At 39.7% G+C, this 19,356-nt stretch overlaps 1 protein-coding gene across 3 annotated transcripts in view; it reads left to right on the plus strand.

Moving 5' to 3' along the window:
• Window positions 1–13,655: 13,655 nt before the first annotated feature.
• Window positions 13,656–19,356, plus strand: part of FSIP1 (fibrous sheath interacting protein 1) — a 215,925-nt gene continuing 210,224 nt past the window's right edge. For 2 of the 3 annotated variants that reach the window (XM_040226968.1, XM_040226967.1), the window contains exon 1: window positions 13,674–13,826. The gene's annotated coding sequence lies outside the window, so the exon portion shown is untranslated. Of the gene's footprint in view, window positions 13,827–19,356 lie in introns of all 3 variants that reach the window. The other variant, XM_040226965.1, reaches the window with a different exon arrangement.

Raw genomic sequence — 19,356 nt, forward strand, 5'->3', positions numbered from 1 at the left:
GACAGAATGAGGTTTTAAGTTTCTTTTCAACTGAGATTTTATACTTCTGTAGTATATTATTTGACATAGAAATACATGGTTATAAAAATCTTTTCTAGTTTATTTTGACTTCCCTCTAACAAAATTCTCATTCTTGTTTGCATTTTCTTCGTGGTGGTTTTTATGGAGGAAATTTGGTGTAAAGAGGTTTTATTTAAATACTACTCCCCTAAAGTCCATGAAGAATTGGACTCCAGCCTTCTGCCTCTGGGCTGTTTCTTTGTGAGAAACATTTAATCTAAGTTCATGGTCATTTAAAAGGCAAATGATACAAGGGATAATTTTCTTCTCAAACCCAGGTTTTGAAAGATAATATTAGAACTTTACCTGATTTTAAATATAGATGAAATAATGACTACAGGTCTAGAGAAATGAGAAAATTAGAATTGCATTGAAAAAGAAAATGCACCTAAAACTTTGTACAAGTTTTTCAGTGTTTAACCGGAAGGTGACTTCGAGAAAGACTAATACATTCTGTCCTTGTGAAGACTGTTTGAACATATAAGAGTGCATTTACGTGAACACATAAGTTGGAGCAGATGCCTTCATCCATTTCCTAAACATCCACTTTCCTTCCTTCTTCATAATGTCTGCTCTATCCCATCTCCAGGGGAGATCATGATTAGAGGAAACTTCTTGCTATGTTTAAGACTAACCCACCCTGGTGGCTCAGAGGTTAAAGCGTCTGCCTGGAATGCGGGAGACCCGGGTTCGATTCCTGGGTCGGGAAGATCCCCCGGAGAAGGAAATGGCAACCCACTCTAGTACTCTTGCCTGGAGAATCCCATGGAAGGAGGAGCCTGGTAGGACTACAGTCCATGGGGTCGCAAAGAGTCAGACACGACTGAGCGACTTCACTTCACTTCATGTATAAATATAAAAATACAAATTAGCGTTACAAAGTGAGACCTACAAAAGTCTATTTAAAAAGCTTCTGAATTTTGCAATGCACCATCAGACTGAACAAAACAAAGAGACAAGAAATCATATGCATCCTTAAAGAGAATTGGGAAAATAAGGAGATTTAGGCCTTCAGGGTCAGAGTGACCAATGGCTTTTTGCTGATCTGTCAAATGATGTCAGTTTACTCAGATAATTCCTTTGGCTTGGCTGTATGAGCTAGGCAATTGTAGGCTGTTCTGAATTACATTTTCCCCCCATATCTTCTCATTAACAACGAAGAAATATTTCTTTTTCAAAACTATTTTTGTTGGAATATAGTTGATTCACAATGTTGTGTTAGGTTCTGCTGTACATTAAAGAGAATTACTTATACATATATCCACTCTTTCTAAGATTCTTTTCCTGTATGGGTCATTACAAAGTATTGAGAAGAGTTCCCTGGCTTTTAGACAGTAAAGAACATGCATGCCTGCAATGCAGGAGACACCGGTTTGATCCCTGGGTTGGGAAGATCCCCTGGAGTAGGAAATGGCAACCCACTCCAGTATTCTTGTCGGGAAAATCCCATGGACAGAGGAGCCTGGCGGACTATGGTCCATAGGATTGCAAAGAGGTGGACATGACTAAGCAACACTTTCACTTTCTCTAGCTTTTAGTTTTTATTGGAGTATAGTTGAAGGTGTATTTATTAAAGCACTTTTAAGAAGTACTGCTTTTTAAGAGTACGTTTGCTTCAGAATAATGCTAGTTTGCTTCAGAAATTAATTTAAACCCCCCATCATATTATAGATAAATATGTATAAAATATAATGTAACAGATTAAACTATTCTAGATTGTATTTATTTATCATTAACCATATACTTTAAAAAGCTAAAGTGAAGGTAATATAAATTTCTTTGCAATAACTACTTCAGATCATTAGAATATTAGAAGATCTTAATTAATTTTAACTTATAATTCTCTCTGCCTCAAAGTTTATTCCTGTGGTAGCATTTGGCTTCTCTTTGCCTGCTTTGTATTTATATATGATTCACTGTAGGATATTAAAGCACAGTCCACAGACTTCTGTAGGAAATGATATGATCTCTATTTTGCAGATGGGAAAACTAGACGCACAGATGGCCCTAAGAGATGAAGCAAATTAGAGACAGAGCTAAAAACAGTACAGAAGGTATTAAGAACCAGCTCTTCCACTGCATCCTCCAAAGCACGGATGATCATTATCATCTCTCATTATTATGACTATTTTTTCAATACCCACTTGGCACATATTATTAAACTGCACTGGAGACTATATTAAAAGTCTTAATGCCTGACAGCTGTTTTTCTCAATGTTATTTCCCAAAGTTCCTTCTGCTTCATGATTTCCTGTTTCGTGATAGAGTCATTCAGTTCAAATAAATGTTAAGAAACTTACTGGAATGCCAAAACTGAGATCACTCAGCTGAGAGTACTGAGGCGTCATCTTCTGCCTCAGGTCCTCCTTGTTAATTCTGAGTCTGAAAGAAGTGAAAGTGAAAGTCACTCAGCCGTGTCTGACTCTTTGAGGCTCCATGGGCTATACAGTCCACGGAATTCTGCAGGCCAGAATAATGGAGTGGGTAGCTGTTCCCTTCTCCAGGGGCTCTTCCCAACCCAGGGATTGAACAGGGGTCTTCCGCATTGCAGGTGGATTCTTTACCAACTGAGCTATCAGGGAAGCTCTGAGTCTACCCTTAGTCTCTACCCTTAGTTTAATTTGAGAGTCATTGCCTTCACATCACTCTCACCCAATGCTTAACCATACTCTTCCATGCAGGCATACAAAATGTTAACAAGATTCTTTCATTCATAACAGTAGGTATTATTGCATTTAACACACATTATTGTGATGGAATATGTGTTTGAGACATGGCCCCTGCCCTCTGGACAGTTTAAGGGAGAAAAAAACCCACAAGAGACAGAGAGCAGTAAATGATCAAATGCTGACAAAAGTGCTAAGGGAGGGACAATAAAAATTATCCTTCACCAAGAGTGTGCATCTTCCCCAGGGATCTTGTTTTCATGGATGGCAAATTTTTCTTTAAATCCAGGAAATTTCTCCCTCCATAAAATGCCCATTTACTTCATATATTCATAGCACTTAGAATTTGAAAGATCTTAGCCTAGTTATATACCACCTCTGTAATTTAATATGAAGAAATGGATGCCCAAGAGATTAAGCAATTTTTTTCAAGGCCATGGACCGGAACTCATGAGTTTCAAAAATGCCTAATCCATATGCAAGATGTGTGGAGGGGAAACCAGTGCTTTAAAATGTCTTTTCCATGACACTGAGAAGATGAAATATTTCTCTAACTAATGCCTTCCATTTTCTTCCTGCTCTTATCATGAATAGATAGGTAACTACTACATATTGGCACTCAGAAATTCCCCTTACTTCTGATGCTTACTGTCTAAAATGAATGGTGGTGAGGAGTTGGAGGGGATTAATATGACCATCTAGTACCTGCCTCTGACAGGCTCTCCAAGCAACTAGGTATGACTAGAGAAAGGCTGAAAAGCTCACTTGCTCAGAAATAGCTTGCTAGAGGATTTGACTCAGGGTAAAAGGCAGACAAATGAATGCAGGAATGCAAGTGTGCCACCTGAATACAAAATTCCCATAAATTTGGGCCAAGTTAATGAGTGCCGAAGAATTGATGCTTTTGAACTGTGGTGTTGGAGAAGACTCTTGGGAGTCCCTTGGACTGCAAGGAGATCCAGCCAGTCCATTCTGAAGGAGATCAGCCCTGGGATTTCTTTGGAGGGAATGATGCTAAAGCTAAAACTCCAGTACTTTGGCCACCTCATGCGAAGAGTTGACTCACTGGAAAAGACTCTGATGCTGGGAGGGATTGGGGGCAGGAAGAGAAGGGGATGACAGAGGATGAGATGGCTGGATGGCATCACTGACTTGATGGACATCAGTTTGAGTGAACTCCGGGAGTTGGTGATGGACAGGGAGGCCTGGCATGCTGCAACTCATGGGGTCGCAGAGTCAGACACGACTGAGCTACTGAACTGAACTGAACTGAATCATCTCTAGATACATAACAAAAATAGTTCACAGTTTCCACAAAAATACCAAGTTATCTGTATCAAAACATACAAGATAAGTGAGCATTTAATGGAGGACAGGTATGAATTGAACCTGATAATTTATCTTTTTCTTCTTCATAGATTAGAAGGTTGCTTTCTTTTGAAGCAAAAGTACTCATTTTATTAATAGTTGCAAGAAAACATTCAATACAGAATCTCAATAACATTTTAATCTCTCTATTTCTACAAAGTAAGGAAAAGTATTCAGAAGTTGCCTTCCCATTATTTAATAGATGGGTATAAATTGGAGCCTGGAAAAGTGAAGAGGCTTGCCCTAGAATCAACAATAGAGGGAGATGTAAACCCAAATCTCATAAAACCTAAGCCATTTTCAACTCATTCTATTGCATTGTGCTGTAAAAATAGGGCACGCTGATTGTGGTTTTGCTCTAATTCTTTGTAGATCACAGAGGAGAAAACCGGTGGCTGTTACCACTGTCCAGATGTTTCTAAACAGGCAATTCTTGCTTATCTGCTTGATGAACATATTTTTTTCTTATACCAGTATGAATACTGTGGAAATTCAGACTGGAACACATGAGCAGGTGGTTTCCAAAGAAAGCCAAGTCTGCTTATATCAGATATTCACAGACTCTTGGAGCCGAAAGTAAGCTTAGAAATCATTATCCTGCCTCTTATTTTACTAGATGGAGAAACAGATTGAGAGAAATTAAGAGACCAGGTCAGCTCGTTGCAGATTCTGGCTGAGAAAGCAGAGATGTGTAATGTAAAATGGTTTTGTGTGCCAGTGTTGGAGTTACGTAATAAATTTTGATCCAAATTAGTATATTAATTCCAGTTTGTCTATGATGATAAAATGAAAAGAAAATAAATGAATCTCAGTTAAATAAGTAACTGAATGATCAAATAAGAAAAAGGATTTAAACAAGAAAGCCAACAGTCATCAAAATGATGACTGGTTCCTAGTCTAATAAACTTATTGTCTGTTCAGATAGAAACGTTATTTTGAATTTGAACTGAGGGAAAATATGTGCGAGGAGTGAGACCCTAAGAACATCAGGATGGCAGCCTGAGAGCTGCAATGAACACCCCTTGTGATTGTTCACCTTTGACCTCTTTATCTCTGAGATGTTAACTCAGAGAAGAAAAATTTTTCTTTGTTGTTACTGAAGACCTTTGAAGTTTGATCTGAATACATTTCAAATGTGCAATGTAAATTTGTTTAACTTTCTTTACCTTAAGTTAAATCAAAAGGTTTCTGTAATAATAAAGTTTATAAGATTTTAATTCTAGAATACATTTTACTATACAGAGACCCAATTTAAAACAAAAAAATGAGCAAACAAAATACCCTATGGAGTCAGAGACCTAGCTCAGTTCAGAAGTGATTTGGAATCAGACAAGCATGAAGCATGATACCCAGTCTTTGGACTGTGTTTTGAAATTATGAATTTCTGCCCAGGATTAATTGTTACATTGAAATTACTAAATTTCATTATCCACCGGCAGCGTCTCACATCCATATTCCTGGCAAGGGCCAAATGCCAGAAGCAGAACCGTATAATTTCAACTGGCATCCAGCAATGGAGACTGCAGCTAGCCTTGGGAAACTTCTGGCAACTCTTTAAATCTTTACAGGTACAGAATTGCTTCAGGTGACCAAACTGTGGAGCCAGCAGGATAGACCAGAGAATAAAATAGTCTGTTACTGTGAGAAATTTCAAGAAGAGAAATTTTCCCTTTCTGGTGAGAATGACTCACTTAGCGGAGCTGATTTCTTGAGGGCAGAACTGGGAGGACCCAAACCCACGGGCCAAAAAAATTTTTTTCTGGATTTTAGAATGTATCTTTATTCTCTTTATTTTACTACCTTTTAAATAATTAATTTAAAAAAAGTTTTGGTCACTCTTTGTGGCATTGTGGGATCTTAGTTCCCTGACCAGGGATCAAAGCCACATTCCCTGCATCGGACCTGCACCTTCTGCATTGAAAGTCAGGATCTTAACCACTGGGTCGCTGGGGAAGTCCCTATTTTACTATACAAACACCTGTTAGCTCTCTGGGGGCTTCCCAGGAGGCTCAGTGGTAAAGAATCCATCTGCAATGCAGGAGATGAGAATTCGGTCCCTGGGGCAGGAGGATCCCTTGGAGAAGGAACTGGCAACCCACCGCAGTATTTTTGCCTGAGAACTTCCATGGACAGAGGAGGACTTGAGGACACGACATCAAATTGGCTTTCTGGGCCATAAATGTATAGCTGCAGTGTGTGTGTTTGTGTGTTGATTTTTATGCATCTGCACAGCATCCTGGCACAGTTTCCCCCCCCACACACACTGACACTCGTATCACTTGAACAAGTTAAACACGATCACATGACGGTGCATGGGGTAACTCTTTTCACTTAACAAATCAAAGGGTATCATTATGTATCTGGGCTACGAGATATTGTGAAGTAGTAGCAAGCTTCCCTCGAACCCATAGGGACTTTTAAAATGGGGACATCCTCTGACCAGCACTTGACTCTGTATGTGGGTGTGCCCAGTTGCTCAGTCGTGTCTGACTCTTTGCAACCCCATGGACGGTAGTCTGCCAGGCTCCTCTGTCCGTGGGCTTCTCCAGTGTTGCCATTTCCTGCTCCAGGGGATCGTCTTAATGCAGGGATAGAACCCATGTCTTGTGTGTCTCCTGCACTGCGGTGGATTCTTTACCGCTGAGCCACTGGGGAAGCCCCTAGTTCTCTATAGCATTGCATAATAGACAGAGTAAGGAAAGGGTTCGGAATCAAGGAAGCTGGAGGTGGGAACATTCTCATTTTCTAGCTTACTCTTTACAAAGGGAGTACTGAATGTCTGTGTTCAGAGCCCCTGGATTGCCCAGATCCAGGGGTCTCTCTGGTTCCTTTCAGAGCAGCAACTCATCACTATTTATCCTTTAAAATACAAACTTGAAGTCAGTGTTTTTCAAAGCATGCTCATCGTCATACTGCACCAAAATCACCAGTGTTTGTTAAAATGAAGATTCCTGGACCTACCAACTCAGAGAATAGGGACTAAAATCAACATTGTATTTATTTATTTAGCTTTCAAACTTTAAACTTTTTATTTTGCACTGGGGTATAGCCAATTAACAATGTTAAACTACCAATGTTATGGGTTTCAGGTGAACAGTGAAGGGACTAAGCCATACCTATACATTTATCCATTCTCCCCCACACTCCTCTCCCATTCAGGCTGGCACATAACTTTGAGTTGAATTCCATGTGCTATATAGTAGGTCTTTGTTGGTTATCCATTTTGAATATAGCAGTGTGTAAATGACCTTCCCAAACTCCTTAAACATCCTTTTGCCTACCGGCAAGTTCATTTTCTGCGAGCCTCTTTCTGTTTTGTAAGTAAGTTCATTTGTATAATTTCTTTTTAGATTTCACATGTAAGGGATTACATACAATATTTTTCCTTCTCTGTCTTACTTCACTCAGTATGACACTCTGTAGTTCCATTCATGTTGCCGCAAATGGCAAAAATCAACATTTTAAATAACATCTGAAATGATCCTTATGAACAACAAAATCTGAGAACCCATTTTTAGCAGATTTATTTCATAGCTTTTAAGTACTGAAAAAAGAACTAAACACATACTAAATGCATTTTTACTGTGAATAAAAATAGGATTACTTGTTCCAGAACTTGATTTTTGCTGTTTAAACCTTGATTTACTCTCCTGGTCTTGCCTCTTGATTACATGGGTAGTGCTGTGGCCAAGCAGGACCAGGAGGAACAGGAGAGAGTGGAGTTTGGGTAAAAGGGTATATGAAATAAAACACGGACTTTTATAGAAAGTCTGCAGGTTTTATAGAAATACAAATAGGTGAGACAAATTTTAGTCTCTCAAAATTATCAGTGGTTATTTGATATTAGGTATCAAATAATAGGAGCCTGGCATGCTGCAGTCCATGGGGTCCCAAAGAGTCGGACATGACTTGGCGACACGACTTGGTGACTGACCAATAACAATTTTATAATGTGGAGAGCTTCCCAGGTAACTCGGCAGTAAATAATCTGCCTGCAATTTAGGAGATGCAGGAGACGCTGGTTCCATCACTGGGTGGGGAAGATCCCCTGGAGGCAGAAGTTGCAGCCCGCTCCAGTATTCTTGTCTGGGAAATCCGTTAAGGCTCTCATCAGGCTCCAGTCCCTGGGGTTGCAAAGAGTGGACACAACTGGGCACAAACATATATTTATAATATGTACTAAGATTAAAAAAAAAATCTGCTCTGATTTTTTGGTATCGAATTCACTCTTATTTGGATGGCTATTATAGATGTGCATGCTCAGTCACTAAGTCATGTCCAACTCTTTGCGACCCCATGGACTATAGCCCAGGCTCCTCTGTCCATGGGATTTCCCAGGCAAGAATACTGGAGTGGGGTGCCATTTCCTTCTGCAGGGGATCTTCCGAACCCAGGGATAGAACCCAGGTCTCTTGCATTGCAGGCAGGTTCTTTACCACTGAACCACCTGAGAAGCCCCACTTAAAGACATACCCAAGCACACTTCAAACAAACAGAATATTTCAGTTCAGTAGCCTCTTGGATCACAACTAAAATCCAAGGAAAGTGAGTTTCTGAAAGCGGATTTGGAGTTTTGTTTTTAACGGAAGGCAATCAGCACCATCTAGTGGCACAAGTAAACTTTCTTCTTGAATTCAGTCCAGTGAGAAGGTAAAGAGAACAAACAGGCTTTGGAACTGGGTTGGAATCCAAGTACCATTTAGTTACCAATGAACTTGGCAAAATCACTTAACCGCCGTGCTCTGCTTCACAAGTACCAAACTGGGTTATAGCAGTGCTGTTGCACAGGTGTTATGAAGTGACATGGAATGACGTATCTGAGGCATGTTCTAAACCCTCAGTAAATGTTACTTTTTAATAACTAAGCCATAGATTCACACGTCATGGGAACTGTCCAGTAGCACACATTTTTAATTGCCCATCAAAGAAATGACTGTTAAATCTAGTTTGTAGAATCTATGATACAATTCTTAGTGAGGTTTCTCTCCTAGTACCGTGTTACATTTGGCTGAAGCTCATGGTGAGAAAAAGGAAACTGGGACAACAAGGCTGGAATGATAGTTGGAGCCCAGATGGAATACAACGTGGGCTCATTCATTCATTCAAATCTGACTCCACTCAGAAGGAGAATGTCAGGAACAGAGAGAGACTGAAAACAAAAACAAAAACCAGCTTTGAAACCAAGGCTGCCATATGTCACCAACCTGGAAGGAGACCAGGGAAATTTTAGCTTAAAATATCTTGACTCTAGATGAAATCTTTATGAATTATTTGAAAGGCATAATTCTTTCTAGAATATTTTGGGGGTGGGGTATGAACACAGCAGAGAAAAATATGGTGCTCTAACATATCTGAATGTGAATTGTTTTGAGGGTATAATTGCAATGGTTGGCATAGAAATATTTCAGGAAATTAAAAACAAAGACACAATTTATTGTGTACTAATACACAACAGAGGATGAGATGGCTGGATGGCATCACGGACTCGATGGACGTGAGTCTGAGTGAACTCCGGGAGTTGGTGATGGACAGGGAGGCCTGGCGTGCTGCGATTCATCGGGTCACAAAGAGTTGGACATGACTGAGCGACTGAATTGAACTGAACTGAATACACAACAAATATAATTTATTACAAGTTTGCCCTCAAGGCACATACCGTCTCTCAACAATCTATAAAAGGGAAGCAGCAGAAGGTAAATAAACGAAATGAGAATGATAGAAAGCAATCCAAGATGAGGTGAGTTTTATGCAAAATGTTATTAGTGGGGACTTAGTTTGGAAGGTTACAAACAGTAAATGGACACTACATTTCTACTGCACTTGAACTTTCTAGTCACTTGCTTTATATGTATTTTATGCAGTGTAAGCAACAGTTTTTAAAAAATGAAAACAGTTAATCATGAGCACTGGACACAACCCTGATTTTTCTTAGTTGTTTTTTCCTTCACATCCCAAAGAAATCTGAAATGTGTTGTTTTCTGAAGAAGCACCACTGATCACCAAAAACAAAAATGGAAAGAATAGCCTTTATTCATGAAACACCAGCATTGTGCGGGCATTTGGAGATTAGTCTGTAGCTACTCAGAGAGTGATCTGTGGACCAAAAGTACTGGCATCACCTGGAGCCTGTTGGAGTCCTGGGTTCCACCTGACAGAATTAGCACAGAATGAGGAAATTATAGCCCGTAAAAATCTACGGACTTACCCAAGGTCACCCAGCTATTTAGTGCTGTGCTGTGCTTAGTCGCTCAGTCATGTCTGACTCTACCCATGGGGTTTCTCCAGGCAAGAATACTGGAGTGAGTTGTCATGCCCTCCTCCAGGGGATCTTCCAACCCAGGGGTCTCAACCCAGGTCTCCTGCATTGCAGGCAGATTCTCTACCATCTGAGCCACCAGGGAAGCCCATTTAGTATCAGAATCCAAACAGTGGCATCTCTCCTCCTTATATAAAAATAAAAGAGTATCAAGGGAACAGAGTAGGGCTCCCATGGTGGTCCAGAGGTAAAGAATCCACCTGCTAAGCAGGAGACCCAGGATGGATCCCTGAGTCAGGAAGATCCCCTGGAGAAGGAAAGAGCAACCAACTCCAGTATTCTTGCCAGGGATATCCCATGGACAGTACCTGGCGGGTTACAGTCCATGGCCACAAAGTCACAAAGAGCTGGACACCACTTAGCTCCCTGCCAAATAGAACAGCTTAGCGGGGGACAGAGATGGGAATTATTATTTAATGTAGGGTGGTCAGGAAAAACCCACCTGAGGAAGCAGACACCTGAAGGAAGAGAAGAAACAACCATATGGAAGGCTGTGGAACTGTGTTGCAGGCAATGTGTGTACATGGGTGTGTCTGTATGTGTGTTTATTCATATTGGAAGAACAACAGGGAGAAGGAGTAGTATTTCCAATTCCCAACAGATACTAATCTTTGGCATGCAGAAACAAGAAATCAGAACTGCTAGGAGCTCTCCAAATTTTAAGTTATTCTTAAAATACTTCCAACCTTCTTCATATTCTTTACTCATTGTCATGCTATCTGAAGCACTTGTTTAAAAAATAAGAACTATTAACAACATTTATAAGAGACGTAGCCTGTAGCAAATATTCAAATATTGGAGTACACAGAGAACGTTATTGGGTGGGTACTATTTGAATAATGTAACACACAAATCTCCAAGCAAGGCTAACAGCGCTTCACATAATCATGGGTTGGAAATTGCCCATTTAAGAACTTATTTTGAATAAAAACTTGTTCCTTGGACTATCACTCATAGAATTTGTGTAAAGTATACAATAAGTATCAACTTATTAACATTTATTTTACTTGCAAGAATGACTATTAGAAGACTGTGCAGAAACACACACTTACCATACTCAGTTTAGTTCAGTTCAGTCGCTCAGTCGTGTCCGACTTTGCGACCCCATGAATCGCAGCACGCCAGGCCTCCCTGCCCATCACCAACTCCTGGAGTTCACTCAGACTCAGGTCCATCGAGTCGGTGATGCCATCCAGCCATCTCATCCTCTGTCGTCCCCTTCTCCTCCTGCCCCCTCAATCCCTCCCAGCATCAGAGTCTTTTCCATTGAGTCAACTCTTCGCATGAGGTGACCAAAGTACTGGAGCTTCAGCTTTAGCATCATTCCTTCCAAAGAACACCCAGGGCTGATCTCCTTCAGAATGGACTGGTTGGATCTCCTTGCAGTCCAAGGGACTCTCAAGAGTCTTCTCCAACACCACAGTTCAAAAGCATCAATTCTTTGGCAATCAGCTGTCTTCACAGTCCAACTCTCACATCCATACATGACCTCTGGAAAAACCATAGCCTTGACTAGACAGAACTTTGTGGACAAAGTAATGTCTCTGCTTTTCAATATGCTATCTAGGTTGGTCATAACTTTCCTTTCAAGGAGTAAGCGTCTTTTAATTTCATGGCTGCAGTCACCATCTGCAGTGATTTTGGAGCCCCCCCCCAAAAAGTCTGACACTGTTTCCACTCTTTCCCCATCTATTTCCCATGAAGTGATGGGACCAGACGCCATGATCTTAGTTTTCTGAATGTTGAGCTTTAAGCCAACTTTTTCACTCTCCTCTTTCATCAAGACGCTTTTTAGTTCCTCTTCACTTTCTGCCATAAGGGTGGTGTCATCTGCATATCTGAGGTTATTGATATTTCTCCCGGCAGTCTTGATTCCAGCTTGTGCTTCTTCCAGCCCAGCGTTTCTCATGATGTACTCTGCATATAAGTTAAATAAGCAGGGTGACAATATACAGCCTTGACGTACCCCTTTTCCCATAACGGCAAGCAAGATTGACTGGTTAAATTGTGATTGCCTCTTTCTCAGGAGCTCCTGTTCTGATTCCTGGAATGTTTATCTCAGCTTCTGACTCACAGTGTTTCCTGCCCTTGCTTTTGATTTAACTTGGTATCAGTGGATCTCTGTTGATTGCTAAGGTTTAACTCTTGCAGGAGAATTAGAACTCTCTGTCCAATTTTCCTGATTTCTCAACTGACTTTCTTTTAGTTTGGAAAAACATATAAAGATTCTGAGAAATGTTGGGAAGAAATTCTTGAGTAGAAACACTAACAAGGAGGACCTTGAGGAAGCAATTATTGGTCTCAGACCCCAAGGAGGGCCTGAGACTGGCAGGATGCAGTTATTGATTAGGTAAGATAGGTAAGAAGGTGAGGTGGAGGAGGGACCATGGAGAAGTTCAGTTTTTTGACATCTTAAGTTTGAGGTCCTTCTTACATCGATGTCACCTAGTCAGATAAGCGTGTGGATTTCAGAGCTGGAGACAGAAATGCAGAATTTAGAAGTATATGAATGACATTTACAGTCAGGTTTTTACAATCACACTGTCTTAGTCTGCACACATCACTTTTATCTATTTGATCTTCTGAAAAATACTTACAGAATACATACCTCACCACCTAACAATGAGGCTAAAAGGTCCATGTATTGAAAATGTCTGTAAACTGTAAAATGCTGCTTATATTGGAAGAAGCAGACATTTGATGGCACCGAGGATGAAGAAAAGTCAATTTGAGGACCCAGGGAAATAGTCTTCATGCTCTGAGAATTATAGAACCACAAAAGAAAGAAAGTATATATAGCAATTATTACCTTCTTTGGATTGTAGTCCAATCTGGGCAAAACTACTATTTTTTATTTACATGCCATCCAACATTTACTAAGAACTTCACAGAACATTATGTTTTTGAGCGCACAACAATGTTGTGAGGAAGCAATTATTACTACCCCATTTTACGGAGAAGCAAACTGAACTCGGAGGATGACCTGACCTGTAGAGCATCATATTAACAGTGAGGACAGAGGCATACAAACATCCATACATCCTCGTTCCGGCTTCAACCTAAATACGAACAAACTATTCCACACCCTCCACAGTCCGCTCAGAAGACCGAGGAGACAGTAGAGATTTCCCAGGTCTCAGGGTTTCGTCAAGTTGCGCCCCAGCCGTTCTTGGGCTCCCACGTCTTGTTTCTAGATGGTACTGTCCTTTTCTCCTATCGCGAGACTGGAAGCGTCCGCTTCTGGTTGCCAAGGGAACGGCGTTCCGAGAGGCAAGAGGGCTTAGGACCCGCCGCTTCTTCCACTTGTAGAGAAAGAGAAACTGCGGTGGCGGGAAAAGACCCCTCCCTTTCGGGGGACAGTGGCTGACGCTGAGTGTCAATGCTCTGACGACTGGACACTAGTTTTCCCCCAGAAGGTGAGGGGCCGCACAGATTAGCAGGGGAGTTCTGTCGCCGGACTACAAGCCAGTGAAAGAGTGGAGCGGAGTCCCATCTGGCTGCTGGGCTGGGGATGGGCGGGAGGGTGTCAGCGGGGGGCCGGCCCGGAGTCCTGGGGGGGAGCGGTGGATCTGACCTCGGAGAAGCTCCAGTCTCCTCGAAGGCTGTGCCACGATTTCCTGGACACTGTAGCAAACGTTCCTGACCGTAAGACCTAGTACAAGGACTGCCACTGTCCTAGCCCATAAGATCTAGAACTTGTGTTACAAATTAATTACCAGTCATTTTAAGAAGTCTATAAGTGACAACGGTTGCGAATAGGTATTTCACAGGGGGGAAAAAAAGGTGGGCAGTAAACATTTGACTAGAGACAACTTCTTTGGTAACTAAAGAAATGTAACTCATAGATACTTTTTGACATGTACCAGCTTGACAAAGGTGAAAAGCTTTGACATAATCAGACTGGCCCTGATGGCGAAACAGATGCTTTCATCTCAGCATACCCTGTTGGTAGTAATGTAATCTGGTACAGTTCTGTTGTAGGACAATTTGGTAGTTTACCAAAATTTGAAATTCAAGTGTTCTTTGGCTCAACAATTTAAAAAAGTTTATTGAAGTGTAGTTGATATACAATGTTAATTTCTTCTGTATAGCAGTGACTCAGTTATACATACATATATATATATGTATATTCTTTTTCATATTCTTTTCCATTATGGTTTGTCACAGGATATTGAAGATAGTTCCCTGGCCGTATGGTAGGACATTGTTGTTTATTGATCCTATTTTTAATAGGTTGCCTCTGCTAATCCCAAACTCCCATTCCTCCTCTCTCTTGGCAACCTCCCCCTTGGCAACCAAGTCTGTTCTCTGTATCTGTGAGTCTGTTTCTGTTTTATGTATGTTCATTTGTGTTGTACTAAATTCCTCATATAAGTGATATGGTATTTGTCTTTCTCTTTCTGACTGACTTTGCTTAGTATGATAATCTCTAGGTCTATCCGTGTTGCTGCAAATGGCGCTATTTCATTCTTTTTAATGGCTGAATAATGTATTTAATGGCTAAATAATTGTATATATGTACCATGTCTTTGGGCTTCCCTGGTGGCTCAGAGGGTAAAGCATCTGCCTGCAGTGCGGGAACCTGGGTTCTGTCCCTGGGTCGGGAATATCCCTTGGAGAAGGAAATGATAACCTACTCCAGTACTCTTGCCTGGAAAATCCCAAGGATGGAAAAGCCTCTTAGGCTACAGTCCATGGGGTCACAAAGAGTCAGATACGACTGAGCGACTTCACTTTCACTTTTCCCCTGCCTCTTCTCTATCCATTCATCTGTTGGTGGACAGATTTAGGTTGTTTCCCTGTCTTGGCTATTGTAAATGGTGCTGGTATGAGCATAGGGGTGCATGTATCCTTTTGAATTGTAATTTTGTCTGGGTATATGCCCAGGAGTGGGATTTCTGGGTCGTATTGCAATTTTTTTTGACTTAGCAATTCAATTTTATATTCTGGACATATAAACATAACTAAGCAAAAATTTGTACAAAGAGGTTAACTTAAAATTGAGGTATTCTTTACATACCGTAAAATTTACCCTTTTAATATTGCAGTTCTGTGAGCTTTGACAAACGCATACAGTTTGTGTTTATGTAATTACCCATCACAGTCAAGATATAAAACACTTGCACCATTCTCCCAGAAATCCCCTTATACCAGTTTATGTAGTTAACCCTTCCCTATGCCCAGCCCTGGTAACAGTCATCCATTTTCTGTCCCTATAGTTTTCTCTATTCTAGATGTCCTATAATTGGAAACAAATACTATGGAGACTTTTGAATCTGGCCTTTTTCAACTTAGCAACGTATAGTTGAGATTTGCCTAAGTGTTCTATCAGTAGTTTGTTTCCTTATACTGTGAGCAGTGTTCCATTGTATGGATGTACCACAGTTGCTTATTCATTGTCTAGTTGAGGGACATTTGGATTGTTCCTAGTTTGGGGAAGTTGTTAATGAAGTTGCTATAAACCTTTATGTGCAGATTTTTGTGTGATTATAAAGGTTCATTCCTTGGGTGAATATCCAAGTGTGAGATTGTGGAGTTGTAAGGTAAGTGTATGTTGAACACTGTTAAGAAGGTGGCAAGTGGTTTCTGCAACACTGCTATCCCATTTTGTATTCTCATCAGCAATATATGAAAGTTCCAGTTGCTTCAACTTTGTTGGCACTTGGTATTGTTAGTTTCTAAAAAAAGTAATTTTCACCATTTGAATGTGTAGCAGTATCTTATTATGGTTTTAATTTGAATTTTTCCCATAGCTTAATGATGTTGACCGTCTTCTTATGCTAGCTTGCTATCTATACATCTTTGGTGATGTGTCTGCTCCAATCTTTCTTATTTTTGAGTCTTGATACTTTATATATTCAAGATGTAAGTCCTTTGTCAGCTATGTGTTTTGCAAATATTTTCTTCCAATATTTGACTTTTGTTTTCCTTTTCAGTAGTGTCATTTGAAGAGTGGAAGTTTTAAACTTTGATACATTCCAATTTATCAGTATTTTCTTTTATGAATCATACTTCTGATGTTGTCCGCCAAGGGATTCCCTGGTGGCTCAGATGGTAAAGCGTCTGCCTGCAATGTGGGAGACCCAGGTTCAATCCCTGGGTTGGGAAGATCCTCTGGAGAAGGAAATGGCAACCCACTGTAGTATTCATGCCTGGAAAATTCCACGGATGGAGAAGCCTGGTGGGCTACAGTCCATGGGGTTGCAGAGTTGGACACGACTGAGCAACTTCACTTTCTTTTCACTTTCTGATGTTGTATCTAAGACATCTTTGCCTAGCCCACGATCACACATATTTTATAGAAAGTTTATAGTTTTGAGTTTTTCTTTTAGGCCTGGGATCAATTTTGAGTAAATTTTTGTTTTGCTTTTTATAGCAAATCTTCCATATAAAAGCTAAATGAAACTGATTTTTAAAATGCTACATCTATGCAATAGAGTATTATGCCATGATTTGAAAGCATGAAAATGTATTTGTGTGTGGCGGTACAGAAAAGTCTCTGAAATGCATTAAGTGTGAAAAAGCAAGTTGTGAAGCACCATGCCATTTGTGTGTGTTTGTGTTGGGTAGGAATAGGTAGTTAAAGGATAGAAAGTTTGCATATGCCTAAATAAGTAAGACCTACAAAAATCTATTAACTGTGTTTCTTGGGATGAGGGTAAGTTGAACTTGAAAAACTTTACATTGTTCTAAATTATGTGCTTTTTTCCCCCTCTCATAGGCAAATATTTCTTACATAATAAATGTAGAAAGTAAAAAGAAAACACAAATAGTTTTTAGACATTAAAATCATGAAAATAAATGTAATTCTCCTTTTTAAAAAGGCTGGCTATTCATTATAACTAAACAGAGGAGGATTAATTTTCTTTTGATTCTTTCATTCATCCCAAAACATCAAATTACATTGGCCTGGTGTCCCCATTTTGGTTTTAAATCATTCATGGTGGTTGCATTTCTCACAAGCCTATATGAAAAAGTTTAAATTAATCTCACTTGAGATGAATGTTATGAAAACTTTGTACCTCTTAATAGTGATTTGTTGCAAGTTAGAATCTGGTCATATATCCTTCTGTTTAATGGAATATCAAGAACTGAATAATATTCTATTTTAGAACTATCTTTAATGTAATAAGAAAATGCTGATCACTTAATGTTAAGTGAGAAATACATGGATTCAATTTTTTTGAAAAAATATAAAAGGCAAAAATGGAAAAGAAATGTGCCAGCAGTATTTAGCTCAGGGTGATGAATACTGGGTGATTGTTATTTATTTTTGAATATACTTTAATGTATTCCAGAAAATTTACTACAATAAATAAATTCTTTAATTATGAATTTCAGATACTAGAAAATCAGCAAGTAGAGATAAGCAAAAGGTAAAAGAAGACATAAGAACATCCATGAATCTACTAGTCCAGAACCCATCATTGTCACTTCTTTGATTTGTGATCGTCTTTCAGGTCCCTCTCTGTATATGTCTTTAATTAGAGAAATTGGTCTTGTTTTTTAAACAGGATATTGACTTCCTTCCTTCCTGCTTCCTGCCTTCCTTCCTTGTCTATGCCCTTTGCCAGTTTTCTATTGGAATGCTTCTTTTCCTTGTTGATAAGAGCTCTTTAAATATGTAAATGTATTAATCTTTTGTATATTATCTGTATTGCGTATATTTCCTCCAGTTTCTCATCTATCTTTTAATTTAGAGGTTTTTTTTTTCTTTTTGGTTTGATACTCAAGAGCAGTCAATGTTATGTGATCACGTTTATTAGTCTCATTTTTTGACTTATGCTCTTGATGTCCTGCTTGGTAAGTCACTAACCTCATTTTTGGGCTTCCCAGGTGTATTTGTGCATGCTCAGTTGAGTCTGATTCTTAGTAACACTATGAATTGTAGCCCACCCGGCTCCTCTGTCCATGGGATTCTCCAGCCAAGAATACTGGAGTGGGTTGCCGTTTCCTCCTCCAGAGGATCTTCCCAACCCAGGGATGGAACCTGAGTCTCCTGCATTGGCAGGCGGATTCTTTATCACTGAACCTGTGGTAAAGTGGCTTCCCAGATGGCTCAGTGGTAAAGAATTCGCCTGCCAAGTAGGAGACGTGGGTTTGATCCCTGGGTGGGGAAGATCCCCTGGAGAAGAAAATAGCAACCCACCCATGATTCTTGCTTGGGAAATCCCCTGGACAGAGGAACCTGGCAGCTGTAGTCCATGGGGTTTCAAAAGAGTCAAACAGGACTTAGCAACTAAACAACAAAAAACCTCATTATTATGTAAATTAGATGTATGTTTCCTTCCAGTCCCTTGGAGATTTCATATTTATTTATTAAGCAATTTAAAAAACTTTTAATAAGGTAGTATAGTAAAATATGTCAAGCTACATTATAATATTTACAATGGAAAAAAATGTCACATCCTTCAGGGACAAATATCTTGAACTTGTAAACATTATGCTTGTTTAACTATTGTTTAGATTTATCAAGTTTTGGATATTGTCTTTGATTTCCTATTTTGAGAGATTAGATTTTTTATACATTTCCTTTTACATACTCCTTCTCACATACACTCAATATAATTAAGGCACAGTATTTGGTTAAATCAATATTCAGTGCTTATATAATTAAAAGTATTTAATTGTCATTTGATTGTTTGCTTTCTTGTACAATGCTTTATTTTTCTTGTGGAATTTCTCTATGGCTACTGAGATTGTTTTCTAATACACTCAGATACATCTCTAAGTTCCTAATTCACTGCCCTTTATCCATACTTTTTTCTAGATGGTCAAATCATAAGATTGTTAGTTATATCCCTACCCATCCTGGGAAGTGTGTTTTATTTATGATTTTCAGGAGCAAACATAAAAGGACAGACCTATTTCTAAAGCAAATTGAGAGATTTCTGGAGCCTCTTAGCTGATCCATGCCATTGGTGGTTCCCTGTGCCCCTCCCATTA

This window comes from Oryx dammah, unplaced genomic scaffold (genome assembly GCF_014754425.2).
Source record: "Oryx dammah isolate SB20612 unplaced genomic scaffold, SCBI_Odam_1.1 HiC_scaffold_26, whole genome shotgun sequence".
NCBI classification, from domain to species: Eukaryota; Metazoa; Chordata; class Mammalia; order Artiodactyla; family Bovidae; genus Oryx; species Oryx dammah.